The sequence below is a fragment of the Macrobrachium rosenbergii genome, chromosome 53, assembly GCF_040412425.1.
Source record: "Macrobrachium rosenbergii isolate ZJJX-2024 chromosome 53, ASM4041242v1, whole genome shotgun sequence".
NCBI classification, from domain to species: Eukaryota; Metazoa; Arthropoda; class Malacostraca; order Decapoda; family Palaemonidae; genus Macrobrachium; species Macrobrachium rosenbergii.
In genome coordinates this window covers 13,205,324-13,230,323 of record NC_089793.1, presented here as the reverse complement: position 1 = coordinate 13,230,323, position 25,000 = coordinate 13,205,324, and the positions used below count along the sequence as shown (strand labels likewise).

Here is a 25,000-nt window from a genome sequence, read left to right as displayed (position 1 = left end):
ACACTATTTTTTATGGATTACGAAAGTGTAAAAGCATAAAATGTCAGACAGGTAGGCGGGTTGTTTGTATTCAGGATCTGACATTTCATGATGATGAATGTAAGGCACGAAATAGTACAAAGGACAACGTTTAAACAATAAAAAAATAAATATAGGTAACAAACAAATAAATTATAGTTGTTTTATTTCTCATTACTTTTGAGGTTACTGCCACGCTCCGGATGTGGTATTCCACGATAAACCAAAGAGAGTAAAACTACGTAGCCGATTTCCAGTCTACGATTGACTGATTGATTTGTGGTTATTAAAACTGGCGTCACAACATCTAGGTTACTGACGCCGTGACAAAATTAAATCGTAAGTTAAAACAACCAATATATAATTAAATCGTAAATTACAAAGATAACTTTAAAATTAATCTTATTCAAGAAATACCTAAATTCATACACATATATACTATAGGTATATATATATATATATATATATATATATATATATATATATATATATATAACTATAATATATATATATATATATATATATATATATATATATACATAATCTATATATATATGTAAACAATATATGAAAGCAGTTTGCAAATATAGGACATGAAGGGACTAAACAATAGTAAAATACCTCTACCACATAAACAATGGCTTTTTTTTTTTTGTCTCGCTACTCAGGCGTTCAAGACACGGCATTCCAAGAAAAACTTAAATCGAGTTAAAACTATATAATCGATCCCGATTCATCGACAAAATATAGGGCACGAGAAGGGACAAGAAATAACATCATATGTATTAAAAGGGAAAAAAAACTTTACATAAAAAAACAGGATGCCTAGCTGAGTTTTTATTTTATTTTATTTTTTTCTTTGAAGGCCACTCCAGTGTCAAAACCACCCCCTGGGAAACGCCAAGGAAAAGAAGGTCGCTTTCGTAATCCTTCGTCGGGAGTTACTGACGATTTTTTTTTCCTTGTCGATATTTGATTCTCGAAAGGACTTAAGCGAAACACGCGAAATGAATAAGTCACGTGGCGGCGGAAATGAATGAGTTTAAGACACTTATAAAACAGGTGAGCGGAGGAGCTGACACCATAAAACAGAGCCATTATTGAACGTGACATGAAAAACTTTGTACCGGTACGCGAACATTAATGACTTGTCAATGGAAATGAACGAACATGAAACAGTAAATGGATGAAAACAATTCAGCAAATCATTTTAAAGTAAATGCACCCAAACACATAAATGAATAACTTATATGAGGAAAATGGACGGATATCGCTTAAATGAATAACTCATATGAGGAAAATGGACGGAAAACACTTTAATGAATAACTCACAAAAAATGTACCAAAAAAACCTCTAACGAGTAATGAATAGAAAAGAAAGTGGTAAATTAGACTTTAACGAAATGACTCCACCAATTAACTGTACACAAAAAAGGAACAATAAAGACTTTGCTAAATGGCTTGCAAAACAATACGAAGGAAAGTAATACCTAGGAGTATCTTAGAAACCAGATCCTTTGGCTCCTTTAGAGTTCAAACCTAAACGATGCCAAGCAATCTGGCATCATTTGTGCAGTCTCGTGATCTGATTATCAAATGAGCGGAATCTCGACTCATTTCCATACAGAATTCTCAGCGCGATAACGCGGTAATCAAAAGGTTAAATAAATATTAATATTTGTGCTTGGATAGTGAACGAAAATAGACTTGTTTTCCTTCTCTGTAGCTTCCTGTTAAGAGAGAGAGAGAGAGAGAGAGAGAGAGAAGGAGAGAGAGAGTCTGATAGTGAAGGAAAAATAGACTCGTTTTCCTCTCTGTAGCTTCCGTTAAGAGAGAGAGAGAGAGAGAGAGAGAGAGAGAGAGAGAGAGAGAGAGAGAGAGAGAGAGAGGTCAGTTTGATAGCCTATGAAAATAAACTTGCTTTGCTCCTTCTTTGTATAAGAGAGAGTTATAGAGAAGGTCATTTGACAGTGTAAAACTTGCTTTAGTAGACCTCACATTTGAGAAAGAGAGAGAGAGAGAGAGAGAGGAGAGAGAGAGAGAGAGTTAGAGAGAGAGAGAGAGAGAGAGAGAGAGAGTGTGAGCGGAAATAGTTTATGCTTCTTTGCAGCCATTGCTATTAGAAAAGAGAGAGAGAGAGAGAGAGTCAGTGATCATTTTACCCTTTCATCAGTGACGCTTGCATTAATTGCTCTCTCATTAAGAAATTCTTGTCTTCCTCTACGAAACTTTCAAATCCTAACCAAGGTTGAGTGTGACTTCCGGACAACTTAAAAATACACCTGATCAACAACTAAGTGTTAAGAACAACATGGTATCCAGGATGTAGGTCGTTACTAAGGTAAATTATTCTGTGCACTTATATCTCTAGGATAATCTCCTGATTAGATAAACGTAGTGCTTTGGCTTTTGTGCGTTCGAAAACACATGCTTGCTCACGTGCATACAAACAAGAATGGAAAGGGGTTTGTATTTGTAAAATTTATATATATATATATATATATATATATATATATATATATATATATTATATATATATATAATATATATATATATATTATATATATATAACTGACAGATAGATTTTACATAAATATATAATAATTTATACATACATAATGTATATATATTGTATATATGTACATATATATAAAATAAAATACAAATATAAATACATATACATATATATATATATATATATATATATATATATATATATATATATATATATATATATATATATATATATATATATATATATATATATACACATATTTTTACATACATGATTCGAGTCACCTACCTTACTCAAATAAAAATGAATAAAGAAACAAAATAACGTCTCACCTGACAAAGAATTAGCAGCGCCTTCCTCACCCACCTATTGCATAAAGATATTCGTCGTCACATTATCCATCCGAATGATTCAGCACATCACTGGACGTTCGGTAATTTATGTCACTTTTTTTTGTTTTTTCACACTACAGTATTTATACTCCCACTAAACTTCTACCGCACAGGATATCGGACAAGATTAATATTCACTTGCGTAATGTCATTCTCGTTAACTCGCTGAAATATATTCTTCCGCACACATTTCTGTCACATTACCCGAGAAACACTACTGCGATATTTCCGAGGTTTTAGAAGGAATCCTTTTCCATGTTGTGATTTTTTTTTTCAGGAACACTGTGATAAATAGCAGTATAAAAAACATATTTATATGATTTTCTTGCATATTCTTTAGAGGGATCAATATGCCAGGGACACTGTGATAAACAGTGATACCCCCCAAAAAAAATATTCACGCGACTTCATGATAAATTCTCCAGATTATTAAATACTATGACACCGTGAACTAAAGCAATAACAAACATACATTTAGGGTTTTTCGGATAAAAGTCTTAAAGTTGAGTAACACGTAAACAAAAGCACCTTTTCTAGCATTCAGTGAGACAGACCAATCAGAACAACTGATCACGTCTACCTGCTTGTAAACAGGAAATGCTGACGAGGCATAATTCTAGTTAGCTGATTTCGAAAACTATAGAGAGAAGCAACGCAACCCGGTGCATCAAATGAGGCTGCATATGAATTCTCTACAGAATAAAGAGAACTGACTCCTTTTTATTCAGTATTCGATTCCGAGTGGCTGGGTTGTGGGGGGTGGGGGGAATAGGGAGAATGGGGTGATCAATAATTGGTATTAAGATAACAGGATCATGGTATGACTGTCATGTGAAACCCAAAATAGAACTCTTGTGTTAGTCACCGGGATTTTTCCCAATGCCTCAGAGACCAGTCGGTGTCGAAACCTCTACCAAGTGTAAGATGAACTCTGAAAGAAAACAGCCCCTGGTGACAAGAACCTTAATTTTCCACTGGAATACACTGTAACCCTTTAAAGAACCTTAATTTTCCACTGGACAACACTGTAACCCTTTATAGTACCTTAATTTTCCACTGGACAACACTGTAACCCTTTAAAGAACCTTAATTTTCCACTGGACAACACTATAACCATTTAAAGGACCTTAATTTTTCAATGGACAACACTGTAACCCTTTAAAGAACCTTAATTTTCCACTGGACAACACTGTAACCCTTTAAACCTTCATTTTACACTGGACATAACTGTAACTCTTTAAAGAACCTTAATTTTCCACGGACAACACTGTAACCCTTGAAAGAAGCTTAATTTACCACTGGACATAACTGTAACCCTTCAAAGAACCTTAATTTTCCACTGGGCAACACTGTAACCCTTTCACAGAACCTTAATTTTTCACTGGACAACTCTGCAACCCTTTAAAAAACCTTAATTTTCCACTGGACAACACTGTTACCCTTTAAAGAATTTTAATTTTCCACTGGACAACACTGTAACCCTTTAAAGAACCTTCATTTTTCACTGGACAACACTGTAACCCATAAGACTATACCTAACACCCGCTACAAAGGGGAATACACCAGCCATTACATGGTGCCTAACGTCAACCAGGGGAAAAGAAACTACATATAGGAAAGATTCTACTTCCTATTTAAAGCAGCCAATAATATCAAGGGGAATAAAAGAAGCAGCCTATGAGAGCTTGAATGTTGAGGTTTGGGAAGGAGGGGGGTGGGTAGCCCCAGGCAAAAGGAGCCTTGCCTGGAAGTTGGTCTCTTTGGTCAGAAAAGAAGGCTTTCACCTGAATTAATAATACGATACCGTTACTTACGGCTAAATAAGGAAAAGCTCCATATCAAATTAATAGGTGAAAAAGGATGTCAACGTATTTTTATACAATATTCTGCATACTAGTTATGTTGCATGGGGCACAGGCTATGACATACATCTGGTTTGATTCGAGAGTGTTTAACAACGTTATACAAGGCATTTTTCCACACTGATTTGAGAGAGAGAGAGAGAGAGAGAGAGAGAGAGAGAGAGAGAGAGAGAGAGAGAGAGAGAGAGAGAGAGAGCTTTGGCACCATTTATAGCAGAGGAGGCATGTGGCATACAGATGATAGGGTCCTCTGGCCAAAAAATAAAAGATAAGATCTTCAGTCATTTTAATTATTTAATAAATGAGCGCGTAACAATGCTGTTAGACGGCAAAAGCAATCAACACGACTGGCCCAATCGTCCGAAGGTCCTTTCTGCAAGCCACACACACACACACACACACACACTACTGTGTATGCAACACCTAGAAAAACACAGCTGTTTGGTCCCAAACCATCCCCCAAACAACCCGATCACATCCCATTTTTCTCAGGACAAATAAAAACACTGAAGATTCCTCCGGTTATTTTCATTCGCAGCACCACCGAGAAAGAAGCAAAGAGGAGGAAAACCGAAGGCGATTGCACGTGTTGCAAGTGAAATGACCCACAATCCACGAAAGTCCCTGTCTCGCTTCCACAACACACGCGACACTCACTGCCTGACTGGTTGACTCCGTCAGAGTCTCGAACGCCAGGGAGCGGGATTTTCCCCACCTACTACCACGACTAATACGGCTCCCCGACCCTCCCTCCCTTCCCTCCTCCCCTCACACAAACACACACACACACACACACGAACAGACACACACGCACACACCGGTACTACCTTGCTCTTGCAACCACTCTTCCCTATTCCCCCTCCCCTCCGCCACCTCCTATTCCTACCATTCCATCCGTCTCTCTCTCTCTCCCCCCTACCCGCTCCATCCCTCCCACTTTCCACAACCAGTCCACTTGGCTAATCTACCTTCAAACACATACTACCACAAACACATGCCGATTCCGAACTGTTAGCTTGGTTGCTTGGGTCCATCTTTTTCAATCTGCCGAAACTCGAACACAATTGGAAAATTGTATTTTGGAATGCGTCTGTGTCCGATTATAAAGTTTAATGTGCAAGATTTATATAAATGCGTTTCATCAATACATTTGTGCATATACCGTAAGAGCTTGTGCTGGTAGACACTATATTCATTTACCACTATCTTTCTCGGAATGATTCTGAGTGGCTACAAACTAGCACTCCTTCGAGAGAATATTACGAATAATATTTTTTAAGAAAATAATCGAAACAGTAAATGGACTAACAACTACCTAGACATCTAACAGAATTTCTTTTCAGAACACTAAACAGAGAACTTCAAATTCACCAAAAAATCAGAAAAGCTGAAATTTTCTAGTGGATATAAAACCTTATGTGACCTGCGTCCTTCAAAATAAATCCTCAGGGACATAAGACAGCTTTATTCGATAATTTGCTCACCTTACACTATTGTTTCCCAATTGCCTTCAGAGTTGCCTCAATCTAAGTAACAAAAACAATTACAAAAAAAAAAAAACCTTTGCAATTTTCTCGCTGACATGACATTTAAAATATTAACTCGCACACACACACATATATACATATGTACCTATATATATGTGTATATATATATTTATATGTATGTATGTATGTATATATATATATATATATATATATATATATATATATACACACACACCAGTATATCTTACCTATGCAATTCACACCGAACGTGCATTAACTATGTGCACCGTTAAATGCATATCGTTTGGATGAGTTCCGAAACCATTTTCCTACTTGCAAATGAATCTGGAAACCTTGTGACACACTGACACGCGCCGAATGAAACCCGCATCCGGCAAAAGGTCCCGACGAAAAACGCCGCAGACAACGGGAGAGAGAAACCGGAAGATAACCGAAAGGTAATTCCCACAATGGGAAGACTGGAAGACTTATGGACGAAACGGCCCCCAAAACACTTTCTTAAGCACTTTCTTGTTATTGCGGGGAACAGAAAGAAATCGTCTTTTACCGTAATATAAGGTCTGATGCCGATGTTTTCGATTTCGAAGCCCAGTGAACACCAGGTAACTTTTTTTTTTTTTTTTTTTTTTGCAAGCAGTGTTTACAAACCGTTTGGAATCATTTCAAAAATTTTTCGGTACAAATTGCTTCTTAACACCTCACAGACAGTTTGCAAACAAAATAGCTTTCGAGAGAGAATCTTGGTCAGTGAGGGTTACTTAAAAGAAAACTTCATGATAAAACTTTAGACAATATATTTTTAAACTAAGTAATTCAGAGTATTTAACTTCCATTCAATTAGATAAATTTCAAAGCATTATAGATACAGAAAATTTATGAAGATTATTTGCCAAGCGTAATAATAATAATAATAATAATAATAATAATAATAATAATAATAATAATAATAATAATAATAATAGCATGAGTTGCACTAGGGAAAAAATCCAGTTATGTATGGGGACAAATATATTTAAAAATAAATCTATATATCGAACAGATTTCCGAAAGGTCTCTATGTAGATTTATTTTTAAATATATTTGCACCCATATAATAATAATAATAATAATAATAATAATAATAATAATAATAATAATAAAGAAAAGAACAAATGGCGTACGGAAAGCACAAAAGATTATAAACTCACGACACGAGCGGGTTCATTAGGCAGACCTGGCAAACAGATTCTGCATCTCGCAAAGGCTTAATAACAGAAATCACGAACAGCCTTCACAGCCTTGGCCGACATTCTCCTCTTTCTCAACGTTCCCCTCTGCCGGAACTACGGGCCAGAAATCAAGAAACCCTCAGAATAACTCCCCGTCGAAGCCCTTTCGTCATACGAGATCGCGCCAACGGTGTATGGGAATGATCTGGCATGATGACCTCACCGGACAAAAAAAAAAATAAAATAAATAAAAATAAAAAATAATTAAAAATATTAAACTTAAAATTGGGGTTCCAGGCCTTGCATATTAGTGCACTTATCCCAGAGCCATGGGACGGTTTTGGGACTTTCTGCTTTTTAAAAGAAAAAAAAAAGGCCGAGTCGGCTACCTTGACCTTTCGCGGCTCCAGCCAAGAAAGCCTAAGGTACTTCCTCGTCGCATCCAGTTTTAAAATGGCCTCCTCTGCGAGCACTACTACTGCCGTCGCCTTCCCCCTCTCTCTCTCTCTCTCTCTCTCTCTCCGCTGCACTTACTGATCACCTCAAAATCACCACTTCAACCAGCGACTGAAGAGGTGAAACTTTCCTAAAGTAAAATAATTAATACTTAGATTCAGCCAGCCTTGTGCTGGCACGGGCTCTTGCTCTTCAGCAGCCCGTAACTCTCAAGTCGCTGCGGAGTGTCTCCTAATCCCTATTAAGCCATAAAGAGCGTTCATTCGGACGATTCATAAATATCATCAGTGCAAGAATAAGAGGGACGGTCCATCCAGATGGGAGACTGGAGACGAAGGGGAGCCTTCGGAAAGGGTCACAGGTGGCTTGTGAGAGAGAGAGAGAGAGAGAGAGAGAGAGAGAGAGAGAGAGAGAGAGAGAGAGAGAGAGAGGCGGGGAGAGGGACGTGGCCCTCTGAGCAAGTTCCATCAGCCAAACGCACGCACGCACAAACATAAGCGGCCTCAACCGCAAAAACTGGCCCTACGGCTTCGTTCTCCTCCTCTTGATAACAGGTGGAGGAGGAGGAGGAGGAGGCGGAGGAGGAGGTGGTTTGGCAGTAACAGGGTGGTACCAGCAATGGCCCTCCTCTTCCTCAGCCCAAGAATCCCGGCGAAAGGGGGCCCTATGCCCAATGACGTAGTTTGTTGTGAAGATTTGAGATGCCTTCGGGTGATGGGACAGGCACCACACGGCCCGGACTGGATCATGCCGACGATCTACGCGAAGTGGGACTGGATCGCAGCATCGATCGACGCAAAGCGAGATCCCGGTGATCGAACGAGGCGATTGAAACACACACGCTGGTTACCTGCGGTCAGAAGCGTTCAGTCTCTGCACAATGATTCTCTCCACCCTTCCGGTGAACACTGTCAAATGCCCGAGTACCGATGGCGGTTGCTGGCAATAATAACCTGCAGTGGCACAAACACTTTATTAACATACACGTATCCACCTGGTTGCTGGGATCTCCGGCGAGCTTTGGACCTCCATCGTGCAATTACTTTTAGAGCAGGTTTATTAAGAGATAGACACCAATATGGAGAAAAATGTTTGGCTTTCTTGTTATCTTTAGTCTACCTCTTGAGTTACGTCACTACAAAAGCATCTCTGAAGTTTCATAAATCATCATAGTTAGTCCGCAATAAACTATGTTTACATAAGTACATACACACAAACACACACATATATATATAATATATATATATATGTGTATGTATATATATATATATATATATATATATATATATATATATATATATATATATATATATATAAATTATATATGTATATATATATATATATATATATAAATTATATATATATATATATATATATATATATATATATATATACTTAACGACAAAATTAAATCTAACAAGTGTGTTACCTAGAGGAGAGAGAGAGAGAGAGAGAGAGAGAGAGAGAGAGAGAGAGAGAGAGAGACTGGATGGGTGGTAATTTGAGGTCATTAAATCACATAGGTGACCTCGACTGCAGCTACTGGTTCGCAGCTGAGTTTCAGTTCCCACAGATTCTGAACAAGGTCATTGTAATAATAATAATAACAATAATAATAGTGTATAATTTGTCAATCACGCAATTTTATCCTTAAGAAGGGTAACTGCGTAAGGTGTTCACCTGCCGGTTCTCGTGATGTCTTTTGGGATGATGTTGCTAGTCCTATACCCTATTCCACCTTGGGTGCGATCAAACAAACAAATTATTATTATTATTATTATTATTATTATTTATTATTATTATTATTATTATTATTATAGAATAAGAATAATAACTAATAATAACAATAATAATAAGTATATAATAATAAACAAATTATTATTATTATAATTATTATTATTACGCAATAATAATAATAATAATAATAATAATAATAATAATAATAATAATAATAATTAAGGGCGAGGCTGTAAGCTGTGAGATACTAAGTGTCCGGTGTGGTGTAAGTAGTTATCAGTCCGCTAACCCACCCGAATAAGTACATCAAGTAGTTCATGTAGTGTTAGTATTCTGCAAATGTGGTCATCCTTGGATGAACGAGTTAAAATACTGATGTCTTATCTTCTGAAGGCATCCCGCTTTTATATGTATTATTACAACATCGTCCTCACGTCCGTTTGAGTGCTTTTTTTCGAGTGTTTTTAGAGTTTTTTTTATTTATTTTATTTATTTTTTTAAAGTTATCCTGACAGAAAAAAGTCCCTGCTACCCAAGGACAGCGGTTCGTACCACGCTCTCCGGGCTGTCAAAGGTACCTTGAAACTGGGGAGGTAATTGAGAGAGAGAGAGAGAGAGAGAGAGAGAGAGAGAGAGAGAGAGAGAGAGAGAGTCTGGTTACGTAACCCACTGGGTTCATTCCGTACAAAGCTCCTAAGCATCGTTAATCATACCACCCAAGAGGGAAACCATGCCATTGTCAAAGCAGCGGTGCAACAAAGCAGATTACAAAGGCAACTTTGTATGCCCAGGCACCTGGAAGCTGTTGGTGGTTCACACCTGACTGAAGCTGTCGTTCACAGACGACAAAAAAAAAAAAAAATGCTAACAACTAGTTGCTTTAATTAATAAATATACACCTTTTAGTTGTGTGGTTTTGCATTTATTGGACAAACACTACAGGTTTTTTCAATATTTACTGAAGTTCATATGTTATCGGACAAGGAATATTCTCTCAGAAATATAGTCTAATGAATGCATCAAATCATTTAACCTGGCTTGCATTCCCATTGTTGACTGTACCCACACACTTATTTACAATGTGTATACCGTATACATATACATAAGGTCATTATATATACATATATATAATGTATATATATATGTATATATACATATATATATATATATATATATATATATATATATATATATATATATATAATATATATATATACACATATTATTACATCTTGCATATCTCCTTTACCACACAATTATTATATAACCCAGAGAGCAATCAACGCGGTCAACGAAAAATGCTACTCAATTCAAAAAATAAGAATAAACAAGAATAAATATAAAGCAGTTAAACTGATATTCAACGATAATCAAATTATAAAGGTAATCTAAAAGAATGTGTTGGACAGCGTTCAAAAACATAAATTAAATTAGCACTGAGATCAACTGGCAAGATTCGGGCCCTCACCCTCGGCTGTTTTACAGATATTTGAGATTTATTAATCTCTTATAGCTGATCTTCATATTAAATCTCTTGACACCGTGGTGTGATGAACTCATTGTGTATGCTGTATAGATTCGTTACATAACTCTGATCCTCCTTTGCATTCATATCTCTCCAGACTATACCATCCACCGCGTAATTCCAGATGTGCAATTAATGCTAACTGTCTTGCCATTTCTTCTATAATTTTATTAGAATTGAATAAGATAGAATATAGAATTTAGGCCAGAGGTCAAAGCGCTGGGATCTATGCTGAAACAGAAATTAACAGTAAGAGGGTGTGAAAGGTGTAAGGGGAGGAAAACCTCGCAGTTACACTATGGAACAATTGTTAGAGAGGGTGGAAAGTCAGACGGAAGAGAATAGGAACGGAGGTACAGTAAAAGGAATGAAAGAGATTGCAGCATGGGCCCGAAGGGACGCCCGCAAAGACCCTTAAGTAATGCCTACCGTGCACCGCGTGAGGTGCACTGGGCACTCCCCGGGATATATATATATATATATATATATATATATATATATATATATATATATATATATATATATATATATATATATATATATTTATATATATATATTTTTTTCTGTTGTAAACAAATTGTTTAATGATATTTCTAAACTTGTCAATGAATCTTTGGAACTTCCGAAGTTCGAACTGGGTCCAAATGAGTTTTTTTTTTTTTTTTTTTTTGATGAGCAGCCTGATTTGAGTCTCGCGCCGTATTTTGCAATCTATTTGTAATTTTTTTTATTATTTCTCTCATGTTTATTCTTTATTTCTCAGTTTTCTTTTCTGTACTGGGCTGCTTTACCTGTTGGGGCCCTTGGTCTTGCAGCATTCTGCTTTCCAACTAAGGTTGCAGCTTAATAATAATAATGAACTACTATCTTTGCTCTACACGTGGGTTTACCCATGCCACAGTAAAGTTTAGAATCCGACGCCATTTTTAACCCAATATTAGGGATTTCTCATGCGCTGACGAAAAGATAATTACGTAACTTTTTAATTCCTAAAAAAATCACACAAGCAAATAAATAATTATAGCCCAAACTCGTTAAAAACAGCGACCCAGGCAAGGGATTAAGCTAAGAAAAAATATATTATATATATATATATATGTAATATATATTTTTTCCTTAGCTTAATCCCTAGTATGCGTCGCTGTTTTTAATGAGTTTGGGCTATAATTATTTCTTTTCTTGTGTGAATGTCTTTATGAATTAAAAAGTTCTATTTATATATATATATATATATATATATATATATATATATATATATATATATATATATATATATATATATGATAATAGCCACAATGACGTCTTAACTTCTCGACTTTCTCGAATTCTTCTGATTGCGCTTATCGCAACAAGCATTTTATTCATGCCGGCTTGTAGTGATAAGCATATCCAGAAACGTGGACGAAGTCGAGACATAAGACAGCACTGTGGCTATCAAAAATACTTACTTATCAGGTAAAACAGGCCAGGAGTTATATATATATATATATATATATATATATATATATATATATATATATATATATATATATATATATATATATATATATATATATATATATATATATATATATATATATATATATACAGTATATATATTTCAAAAACATTATATGTATCATTTATATATGTATCTATATATAGTATATATATATATATATTATATATATATATATATATATATATATATATATATATATATATATATATATATATATATATATATATATATCACATGCAAGTATAGCGTAATTGACTAAAACTATTTCCGCTACGTAACAAAACCCACCCCAAGAGTACAACAGCAAGCGAAATTTCAAGGATTTTCTCAGACAAGCTGAGAGAACAACTTTAGCGTTCTCCCTTCGCAACAACAGCAGAGAAAAACACAGGAAACAAATAAATCGGGACCATATAAACAAAGCGCTGGAATCTCAATGTTCCACCATTCAGACACATATATGTGGTACGCTCACAGGGAAATACGATCCCTGGAATTTTTTGGGCGTTCCATTTGAAATGGAACTCATAAAGCATGCTTCCGTGCAACGACGTCCTTGATATACTTGAAATCATATTCTCTCTCTCTCTCTCTCTCTCTCTCTCTCTCTCTCTCTCTCTCTCGTTCTGGAGTGTGTTTATGGACCTGTAAGAAGGTAGAATATATATAATAACGTATACGAAATGGTAAATGTTTCAGTAAAAATTGCCTAAACAAAGGCCAATGGAGACCAATGCTCTAAACAGTAAATGTTACACAATTTGATTTCCAACATATAATTAAAACCCATACAAAAAAAAACTGACCTTTACGTTAGGATAAGGATGAAGGTACACGCTTCAGTAATAGTCTCATTACCTCTCACCTAAGCAGCCAAAAGCAACCTGTGCGTTAGGATGCTGCTTACTCTCTCTCTCTCTCTCTCTCTAAGTGTGTATGACTCGTGTTACCGGGAGAATAATACCATCCACGAAACGGTAAATGTTGCAGTACAAACTACCTAAACAATCACCAATGAAGACCAATGTTTTACGCAGTAAAACACAGTTACACAATTTGATTTTCCACATGTATTTAATCATTTAATTAATTAATTAAATACATTAACTAAATTAAGTTTCTACGGCGCAATCGAGTTTTCTGTACAGTCGCAACAACGTATAATCAAGGCCACCGAAAGTATTTTTACCTTTCGGTGGTCTCGGTATAATGCTGTATGAGCCGCGGCTCGTGAAACTTTAACAACGGCCCGGTGGTGGCCTATCCTATATCGTTGCCAGAAGCACGATTATGGCTAACTTTAACCTTAAATGAAATAAAAACTACCAAGGGTAGACGGCTGCAATTTGGTATGTTTGATGACTGGAGGGTGGATGATCAACATACCAATTTGCAGCCCTTTAGCCTCGGTAGTTTTTAAGATCTAAAGAGTGGGGAAAAAAAAAAAAAGTGCGGACGGACAGAAGACAAAGCCGGCACAATAGTTTTCTTTTACAGAAAACTAAAACTGACCATTACGTTAGGATAAAGAAAACATATTAATACGCAGCCTGATTACCTCCCACTGGTAAATCATTTCCGTACAACCAAAAGTATAACCGAAAGCAACCTATGCGTTGGGAAGCTGCTTACCCTGACGAACACCGAATCTCAAGCAGCAGCTGCAAAACAAGAGAGTGCCGAGTTCTGGAGGAAGGAGACGTTCACCTCATCGGTTCTTTTTCGGGACCCTGGGCCAAAGCTACCTACGAACGTTCGTGGGGTGAATGCCAATGAAGGAGGAGGAGGAGGAGGAGGAGGAGGTAGTCCCACACGCCTTGCTTACAACCCCTAAGCCTTGTACCATAGATCTGATGTTGGGTAACACCTTATCCCGTACGCCTTATGCCATACTTCGGGTAAGGTGTAGCACATTACGCTGTAGCCTACAGTATATGTTAAAAGGTGGTGCACTATCTTTTCGTCACATCTATAGAGAACGTATATATATATTATATATATATATATATATATATATATATATATATATATATATATATATATATATATATATATATATATATATATATATATATATATATATATATATATTTTTCTGATGACAAAGGGTGAAGTGGTCTCTACGCAATAAAAAAAAAATATATAAAGAAGAAGAAAAACAAGGATTTAAAACATCCGAATATACGATTTGTTTACGTAGTGTCTGGGTTGAGACATTTAATCATGAACTTTGATAGTTAAAAATGTTAAATTTCCTCTCCTTAGGATCCCATGATATACGGGATTGGCGTAGCTAATTTACATATTAATTCTAATGTTGATTTGCAGAAAAATCTTAACGTAAGTTTATCAACTACAGTAGAAATCTTATTCTTCAATCGCTATTGCTTTCGAATACTCGTCTTTCCAATAAACAGGGGCTGTTTTGCGTTTTGTTTTCATTTTACTCTACATATAAAATTGTTTCAAGTATTCCAAAAAGATAAAACTAAATAAATATCAATTCTAACATAAACATATTTTAACATGCAGGCAGTACGAGAGAGAGAGAGAGAGAGAGAGAGAGAGAGAGAGAGAGAGAGAGAGAGAGATTTCCAGGAAGAATTATATTTTCAGACCTTTCTCTTGCAGTGACATCTTAAACGGTTTTTGCCCTCCGTTTCCATAACGCACTTTCCTTTCCATTATCTGCTGAATCAAAGTTCCTCTCTTATACAAATTCTCTATGAAATGCGAAGATCCGTTTGCAAGGCTGCAGTATCAAAGCGTCCTAATATTAAAAGCTAGAATTCTATACATTAACATATGAACAGATAAACAAAATATAAGCAAAGCATAAACGTACGAAAAAACCGGTGAAGCTACAAGTTACCAAACTACAGGAACGATAAGAATATGCAATGTTTCAGAAGAACTATACTTTAAGCTTCACTTCATGTTAATTTTCACATAAAATTGATGGATCAGAATCTTTATCGGAGTTTTTGGTGTACAGTATATTATTGAAAAATGAAGAAATAATTAACAACAGTTAGACTATAATTATTGTGAGGTTTTACTAGATCTTTTTACTAGACTACCAAGTCAAAATACCTGCCTGTCATACAGATGTACGATCCTAACAAAGTGACACTGTATTCTACAAAAATCCACATTTTATGAAGTGGAATTTATGAAGCAGAGGTCATCTTGTCTCAGTCGACTCAGTCACTGCTTATTTCCCTCCAGAGCCAAACTGGAATTATTTCTTCCTGAATTGGCTCTAGCGTGTTCGTCTTTTTGCAGCCTCACTGACAACCTTCCATCAGAAGAATCATACAGAGAGAGAGAGAGAGAGAATGAATGTTTCTACAAACGGGAAACTTGGCTGGAATGTCATCCATGAAGGTAACAGGTACGACATATTATAAACAGCAAATGACCTGAATGCAATTCCAAGAAATAGTACCAATATAAACGTATAAAATACCAATAATAATAATCCGAAGAGCCCATTTCTGAGGCAAGAAGACACATGCCTTAGGGCGGAGGGGACCGGGAGAGGGTGTGGGGTGGGAGGGGCTTGAGAAAAAGCCGGAATGACGCAGCACAAAACAGCCACCTCAAGGACCATGAAACAAACTAACAGCACAGCAACCACAGCAGCCATACCTTCAGCAAACTATCACCATAACCACAGCGCCCACAACAACAACAGAAGCGAAAACCGGGACAAGACAGAAGTTGCAGGAACTAGATTAACACTGAAAAGTGCGACAACAACTTGTGTATTTAGTCTCATATAGAATGATGAGTACTTTTTTTCATTCATGATAGTGACACCTTCCCACTTGTCTGTTTTTGAAAATATGAGATCCATGTTTTTACCAAAATTCCTGACTGTTTACATGTCCTTTTGATCAAATAGCAATGAATGACGAAAACGAAAAATTAATATAGGCCTATACGTACTTGATCAAAAGGACATGAAAACACCGAGGGATTTGGGTAAAAGCAAGGAAATCATATTTTCTAAACCAGACAAAGCAAAGTGATTGTTTTACAAGCCATCAATAAATTGTCACTGTAATGTCACTGAAAAATTCTGAGCAAATAGAAATTCCTATTTGACATAATAGGGGTTAATATTTAGACTACAGATACGTATTAGTCTGAATCCATAAATTCAGACAAGGTGACGGTAACTGCTGAGTGTTAAAGGCGTAGATTTACCAGGCTGCCATTTCATCATTTAAAGTGCCATACTAACCTAGTTAAATAACAAGGTTTGACAACTTCCAGAATGCAATTGCTATGCTCCGCAGATATAAGCGAATAATCAAAGTTTAGGTCACTTTTAATATGGGATATTCAGTAGGTTTTCCATATATATAAAAAAGGTTATATAACACATTATTAACTGAAAGAATAACAGGCATAATGAACTCACATCGGAAAGTTAGTATGACGAATGGAATTTTGATTAGTCAATTTTTTGCTGTACAGTAGATGATGCGACACTTGGAACTACTCCGCCACCGCTGTGACTGAATGAGTGTATATGCACGCCACCCACACATACACACACACAGACACACACAATTGTGCGCATTTATGACTGTGTTTTTATCTAATAAAATATAATTACGGACCCCCACCCCAAAAAAAAAGAGTGAAGGCAAATGAGCAGGACATAAAGTAACAAAAACAAAATTAGATGTTATCTCGTACCTGTAAACGAAAGTAAGTTAACAGCAGATGTGAAGACTGTAGATAAGAAAGGACCAAGCATCCAAAGGGTCATATAAAGATTAAATGTAAACCTTAAATCAGACCAAACGGTTTCGGAATAAGTAAAAAATAATATATATATATATATATATATATATATATATATATATATATATATATATATATATATATATATATATATATATATATATACATATTCTACATACCACTCATGGCTAAAATGAAACAGGAATTTTACAGAAATGGTTAAATACGAAGAACACAAATATACATAATACTAAGCATCTACAGCGGATAGACAAGACAAGACGAGACAGACAAACATTCCTACACCACGATTAAATCTTAAAACAATGAAAAACAATGACAAGACACAAACAGGTAAACAATTGGACTAACGGACGCTAACAACAAAAACAACGCGGTAAGAAAAACAACGAAGACTTTCTAAACAGCTGAATGGCCAGGAGTAGAAAATTCCGAGAAAAGTGAAAGAAATGAGAGAGAGAGAAAAAAAAGAACAAAAAAAGCTGACGAGCCAAAGTATGAAACATACGTGCTATCGAGGCTTGGCTTCACAAAGTTTGGAAAACAACGTCTCCCGCAGCGCGGATAGCTAAATCAGGTACATACGTAAACCTCAGTCGAGATTTGTGTTCCATAACAGAACCGAAATTTAATATTTTTTGAATTCTTTACTATGTACTTTGTAGCAGGAATTTAAGGACACACAAAAAAGATAAAATATTCAAAACAAAGAAAACATAAATAGAAATATGTAAACATACATAAAAATAGATAACAATAAAGATTAAACATTTCTTTAAAAAAATCCTTAAAAATAAAAATATATAACGATTTAATAAACAAACATATATCAAAAATAAATTAAAACTGATAGAAAATGAAAAAAATAGAAAAATGTGAAAATGTATATATATATATATATATATATATATATATATATATATATATATATATATATATATATATATACTGTGATAAAAATTCACCAGGTGACTAACACCTATCAACTATAATTCCACTTCGGTATTATTTCCAATGTAGAGCAGAACTAGATACTAAATGAAATTTGTAGCTTAATGTTTGTGTATAAAAAAATGTCACAGTGATGTGATAAAATTTCATATACATACATACACACATATATATATATATATATATATATATATATATATATATATATATATATATATATATATTGATGGAGACAGATTTAAAAATAGATAAAGCAGCCTAATTTGGTATTCCATACCCATTCTCCCGTTACCTAACAGCAGCAGCAGTGAATACAAAGTAGACTTCTAAAAATCAAAGCGAATTCTAGACCGTCGCTCAAATTAAAATATATTGATGCCAGTCTTCATGACCTAGACGGAAAGAAACATTCCTCATATTAAATAAACACAAAATAAAAAAAAAAATCATTCAATAATGCATTAATCGTGCCTTTTCTTGACCTATACGACAGCCAGGAATATAATGTCCAAGCAATATGTTAATCTAAACGGCAAGCATTCTCATCACGAGACTTTCCTTATCCCTTGCTCTCATTCTCGATTCTCAACACCCGTCCCAGTAATGGCTGGGAGAAAGTAAGGCGTCGGCTCCTCGCTCATAATATCATAATATCTTCCTCCACACACACACACACACACACACACACACCACTCTTTACCACCGGCTGCCTTGGAAAATATGAGTCTAATGATTTGGCAAAGGATTAGGACTTTTCGTGGTAGTATTAGCTCGCGGATAATGCTGTGGATAGTATATTGTGTATTTAACAGTTTTAAAATACTTTAGATGTTCTTTTATTTCTAGATCTGTCAATATTTTAGGATTTTTTCTTTAGCTCTGCTCACCACGTCATGCAATGCTGTAGACGTCAGGGCAGTACCAGGTGGACGCATTTTCACCAAAAATGGAGTCTCCTTCCTGGGCAAGTGTACTAGTATAAGTGGTGTATAAGTTAAGGAACTTTCTATTCACTATAATCACATATAGGATAAGGAACTTTCTATTCGATATAATCACATATAACTTAAAGAATTTTCTACCCACTACACGGTATAATCACATTTGCCTATTTTCTTAGGCGAAAATGTGTACGTCTGTACAATGAAACTCCTTTAAAACAATGTGACAAGATAGATTTTTGTTTAATTTTTGGTCTTTTCATTTTCTTGGTTACAAAGCAACTTGTTGGCCGTACAGAGTCCCTTGAAAATCTTAACACTAGTCACTAAACACAAATTAGTTGATTAGGTTTATAACTGCGAACACTTACTGTCCAAGAAACGATAATAACCTCATACAGTATAGTGAAAGTCTGTGCCAGCCAAATTCAGTTACTATCTCTCTCTCTCTCTCTCTCTCTCTCTCTCTCTCTCTCTCTCTCTCTCTCTCTCTCTTACCTAAGTTATTCATCACACGGAAATCTGTTCAACACATATATTTCAATAATCTCGGTATACTGGCCAATATTAAATCTATTTAACCTGATCATTCGTTTCTCTAATCAATCTCCTTAGACCGAAAGCTAAATTCAATCTCCTTACACCGAAAGCAATTTAGCTTTCTGTTTCTTAAAGAAGCTTTAGTTTCCTCAATAACTACACATCTGGGTGACAGCTCGAGTAGACTCAGAGGATGGACACTCAGAATTGTGTCTCCCCATTCGACAAATGACTTGAGTCTGTTTCGTGCCTTAACGTCCCCGGAACAGCGGCTGTACATTCAAACGTGGGCTTTCTTCTTCTACTCGATAATGCGTTGGAAGCGTGTCTGCAGGTTCACACAACCACAACAGCGGCTCGTGTAGTCAACTTTCGTCTTGGTTCTACTTGCTGGTTATAACACAATCGGCCTTCTTGCGAGTACCCCTGTATTTTATTTCTATACGCTACTCGCTTAACCGGAGGAATTTAGGTGCTAACTTTGCAATTAAAGATTCTGCAAAAACTCTGTTCCCTATTACGCTGTTGCTTACATAACTGGTTAAAATCAGTCTGTTACTTATTATCTTGATTCCGTTCTCTAACGTGACATTCTCAAAAGAATAAATTTAAGCGAAAGCGGTAAAGTAAAACTATAGGAATATCTTCCAAACATTGTTAGGAAGAACCTAAACTCCTCCTTTACACTCCGAATACAGAAATTATCATTCATACACTACCAAGAATATGGAAATACCTAACAAATGAGGCCATGAATACGGAAATGCATTAAGGCACTGCCAAGAATATCAAATTACCTTCCGGACACTGTAGAGAATACATAATTGCTTGCAGACGCAGTCAAGAATAGAATACATTACAGACATTACCAAGAATATGAAAATGCATCCCAGGCACTGTCAAGAATACCGAAATACGGTACAATCAACAAAGAGTTGAGATATCTTTTAGTCACTGCTAAGAATACGGAAATAACCTTCCTCAAGCTTCAAAACTGAAATATTTCCCTAAAACAAAAGACAATACAGCGTTGGCAGTGGGAACCGTAAACCAAGGCGTGGCTGATGTGTTCAACTTTGAACCAAGTCTGTTTGGTGGTCACATTACTCGCTAAAGGGTTAGTTTCAGCACTGTAAGATTATGCAGTCTCCGTGAATACTAACATTGGGCTTTGCTTGATGAAAATTCAGCCTCTGATTTTCCTTCCTTATCTCTCTCTCTTTCTCTCTCTCATTGTATGTATATATACAAGAAAGTTTTTTTTTATGGTTATGTTATGTATAATATATATATATATATATATATATATATATATATATATATATATATATATATATATATATATATATATATATATATATATATATATACTTATATATATATATATATATATACATATACTTTTTATAAATCTACATATATATAAATTCCCATAAAATAAAAAGTCTTGCAGTTCGTTCTCTCTCTCTCTCTCTCTCTCTCTCTCTCAAGCAGTCGGTAACAAGATAAAAACGGACTACCGGTGCGGGACATAAAGACACCGGGAAGCACCATATAATAGGCCACTTTAGAGCGAATTGAGGTTTTCAAGGCAAAGGCCCAGGTCCCGAGACTTCTGCTGCTACCCAACATCCTCCTGACTCCCACGCAGCTTACAACATCCTTCATGAAGGACATGAAAACATCAGCTTTTGGGAAATACTTCAACTTACTCGAATGACAATAGAGACAGAAGTTATATGTTTAATGCACAAATACATGGCTTTCAGACACCATCAGCTTTTGGGAAATACCGCAACTCACTCGAATAATGATACACATAGAGGTTATGTGTATAATGCACAAATACAGGGCTTTCAAATGTAGTTCAACTAGACTGCTATGCATTGCTTGAAACACAGAGTAACTGCATGCACAGGAGCGCGCACATATTTTGTGATATTATGCGTGTGAATATTGGCTTGTTTTTCTTTAAGCTATTCCATGTTATGGGAAAGCAGTTAATGTGGAACAGCATATTCATATACTTGTACACTATAATTATGTATATATATACATGTGTGTGCGCGCGTGTATACACATGCAACATCGTGCCACAGTCCTCCTTATATTCCTGAATCAAGGATGAAAAGTTTGGGCAGATCTAACTTGCACATTAGCCTCTTCCTAAACCTATACAGAAGACTCATCAGGACAGCACCGATCTTTCTATACATGTTGCACCACTCGACTCAGCCTCTTGATTCATGGTTTATAAAAGTCCTTCCATTCCAAATCCTTTCACCCAATCTAGCCAACACTTTCCGTCCTCCCAAAAGCTTTCGAGTTCTATACTCTTTCCATCAGTATAACACCGTCTATTCTTTCCACGTGACTTATCCATCTATTCTCTCCACATGACCTATCCACCTGAAAATTCTTAACTACGGTCTAACGTAAACTAACCTTTCCACCTCTTCGTATCTCCATTTTTCTCACTATTTCCATCTTCTTACACAATATCTACTAGCAAACAATCCACCTCAAAAGCTTCAACCTTTTTTCTGTCAACGCTCTACTTTCAAAAAGCTGAAATGGTTCAGGTTGCAAAGTGTTTGATGTTCTAACGCTAACCTAAAAGGGAAAAAAAATGCGACTAATAGAGAAGAGGGCAGTACATTATTCTCTTTCAGATAACAGTAACAACCGTATGCGACAACAAAGGTTGAAATAAAATTCCACATCATAACACTGAAAGGAAATAAATACTAAAATCCCATAACATATAAACAGCCTACATACAGTTGGACGAATGAGTCCCGATGTCCACGCCCTCTTATGCAGTTTCACACCTCACCAATCTAAAGCCAGCTCAATCTAAAACCACCCAACCTAGGGTATGCATTCTTACACAACAGACCACCATGGGACAAGAACATGAATATATACATATATATATATATATATATATATATATATATATATATATATATATATATATATATATATATATATATACATATATACATATATATAGATATATATATATACATACACATATATAGATATATATAATATATATATACATACATATATATATATATATATATATATATATATATATATATATACATATATATATATATATATATATATATATATATATATTTATATATATAAATACTTCACTTAAAGCAATGATTAAAACCCTACTCTCATAAAGAATTTGAGAACAGTCTTAGAAATACGTCCGAAAACGGATTCAAGTTGCTGCATCTGCACCTGAGAAAAAGGTATGCTATGGCAATGTGCACGTAACCCAGTCCAAGAAGCAGGTGCGTGGTCAATGCAGTGCCCAGTAAAATGCCCCTTAACAACAGCTCATTTAAATTCACTTCAATGCCCATGTCACCGGCCTTCTTTGGTTTCGAGTTCAAGTTGCTATAAGATTGCAAACTGTGTATGCATAAATGTATACAGTATTGTTATTATTATTATTTATAATAATGAGCATAATATTCTTTGGGAACAAGTTATACGACCACGAACTTGCATTGCAGTATTTAATGGAACAGAATGTCCATGCGCAAATGAAGAATAATTCAAAAGGATTTTATGTATATATATAATATATATATATATATATATATATATATATATATATATATATATATATATATATATATATTTATATATATAATAACCATAAAAAATACAGTATATATATATATATATATATATATATATATATATATATATATATATATATATAATATATATTATATATTATGTATATATATTGAGAGAGAGAGAGAGAGAGAGAGAGAGAGAGAGAGAGAGAGAGAGAGAGAGAGAGAGGAGATTAAAAAAAAAAAAGAAAACACTAAACTGAGTCTACTGGTTTCAGCGGAAGTAACAACATGCCTAATTTGTCCAAAGAAATATTGACCAAAGACGATTTGCAAACAACAGCATTTTACCCACAAAAGCAAAATCATGGGTCCTTTTTGCCAAAACTCAAGCCAATTCGCCCTGCAGTGCTTTCCCACAGACAAACAAGGCAGCAAAATCAAACCAGACAAGTAAAGCGAATTAGGCTTCATGAAGCTGCATTGTGGGAGCGAAGCCCATGTGCTTCCTAATGAAAACTCAACTGCCCAATTGCACCTCTCATTAAAGGGTGGACTGGCACACCGGTTGGCAAGCCAGTGGTGCATTGTGTTTACCTTTAAGCCCCAAGCGACGCAGTTGCGGACGTCTGGGGGGGACCCACAAGGATTCTATGTGTGCCCCTGCAGAAGATACAGAGGCCCAACTCTTCAGTTGTTTGGGTTCATCTTGCAGCTGAAGGCGGTGATGGTTTCATCTAACAGAGAGGAACAGATATCCCACGGAAACAAGGAGGCCACAGATGTCCAAAAGCCTTGCCTAAGCAAGCGACCAGGGGTCTCATTGTGATGGTTGTTAGTTTGCAAGAGGCACAATGACAACAATTCGATCCAAATACGCGAATTCATTCGTTCAAACAGACCAGAAGTTCTGGAAGGAGAGGGGAAGGCTGGAGACGAGGGCCAAACATCGCAGTACCAACCTTAACCTGCGACTTCCTTCAGAAGCAATTAACCTCTGTAGGGTTGGCATTGTTAAGCACATGCCACGTGTCACACTGCTGTGGCGGAGCTGTCCCGCTGGGCTTGTTCGTCCATTACCTTAAACTCTTCTATTTAGTGGCAATCGGCGGTCACTTAATTCCAGAGGTTGTATGATTAAACTTTTCTTTGTTGGACGTCGCTGCTTTGTAAATTTGTCCTTAATAAAAGTTAGGCGGTAACTTACTGTTGTCTGGTATTTTTAATCCACAGGACGACTGACTACTGATGCTCTTCTTAGAACTGCGCAATTTTTTTTACTAACCTTCTTCACAATCATTTTTTCAGTGCTTTGAAAAACAACTTTGTTAAGGCATTATAATTTTTACATATAAAAAAATTCGTTACTCATGCCCTGCATAGACTAAAAGTCGGACTTTTGCTTGTTCTAACAATGAGCTGTGAAAACACTTTTGCAAAATTAACCCAAAGTTTATCA

General features: G+C 35.7%; 1 protein-coding gene across 7 annotated transcripts in view; it reads right to left on the bottom strand.

Annotated features, from left to right (window-relative positions):
• The window catches only part of LOC136834302 (uncharacterized), a 226,449-nt gene that overhangs the window by 156,307 nt on the left and 45,142 nt on the right, over nucleotides 1-25,000 (bottom strand). The window contains exons 1-2 of one of the 7 annotated variants that reach the window (XM_067096710.1): nucleotides 5,397-5,453; nucleotides 2,866-3,207 (exon numbers count right to left, since the gene is read on the bottom strand). The exons of 5 other annotated variants lie outside the window; for them this stretch is intronic. The gene's annotated coding sequence lies outside the window, so the exon portion shown is untranslated. Of the gene's footprint in view, nucleotides 1-2,865; nucleotides 3,208-5,396; nucleotides 5,454-25,000 lie in introns of those variants that run through there. One more of the 7 variants, XM_067096714.1, reaches the window with a different exon arrangement.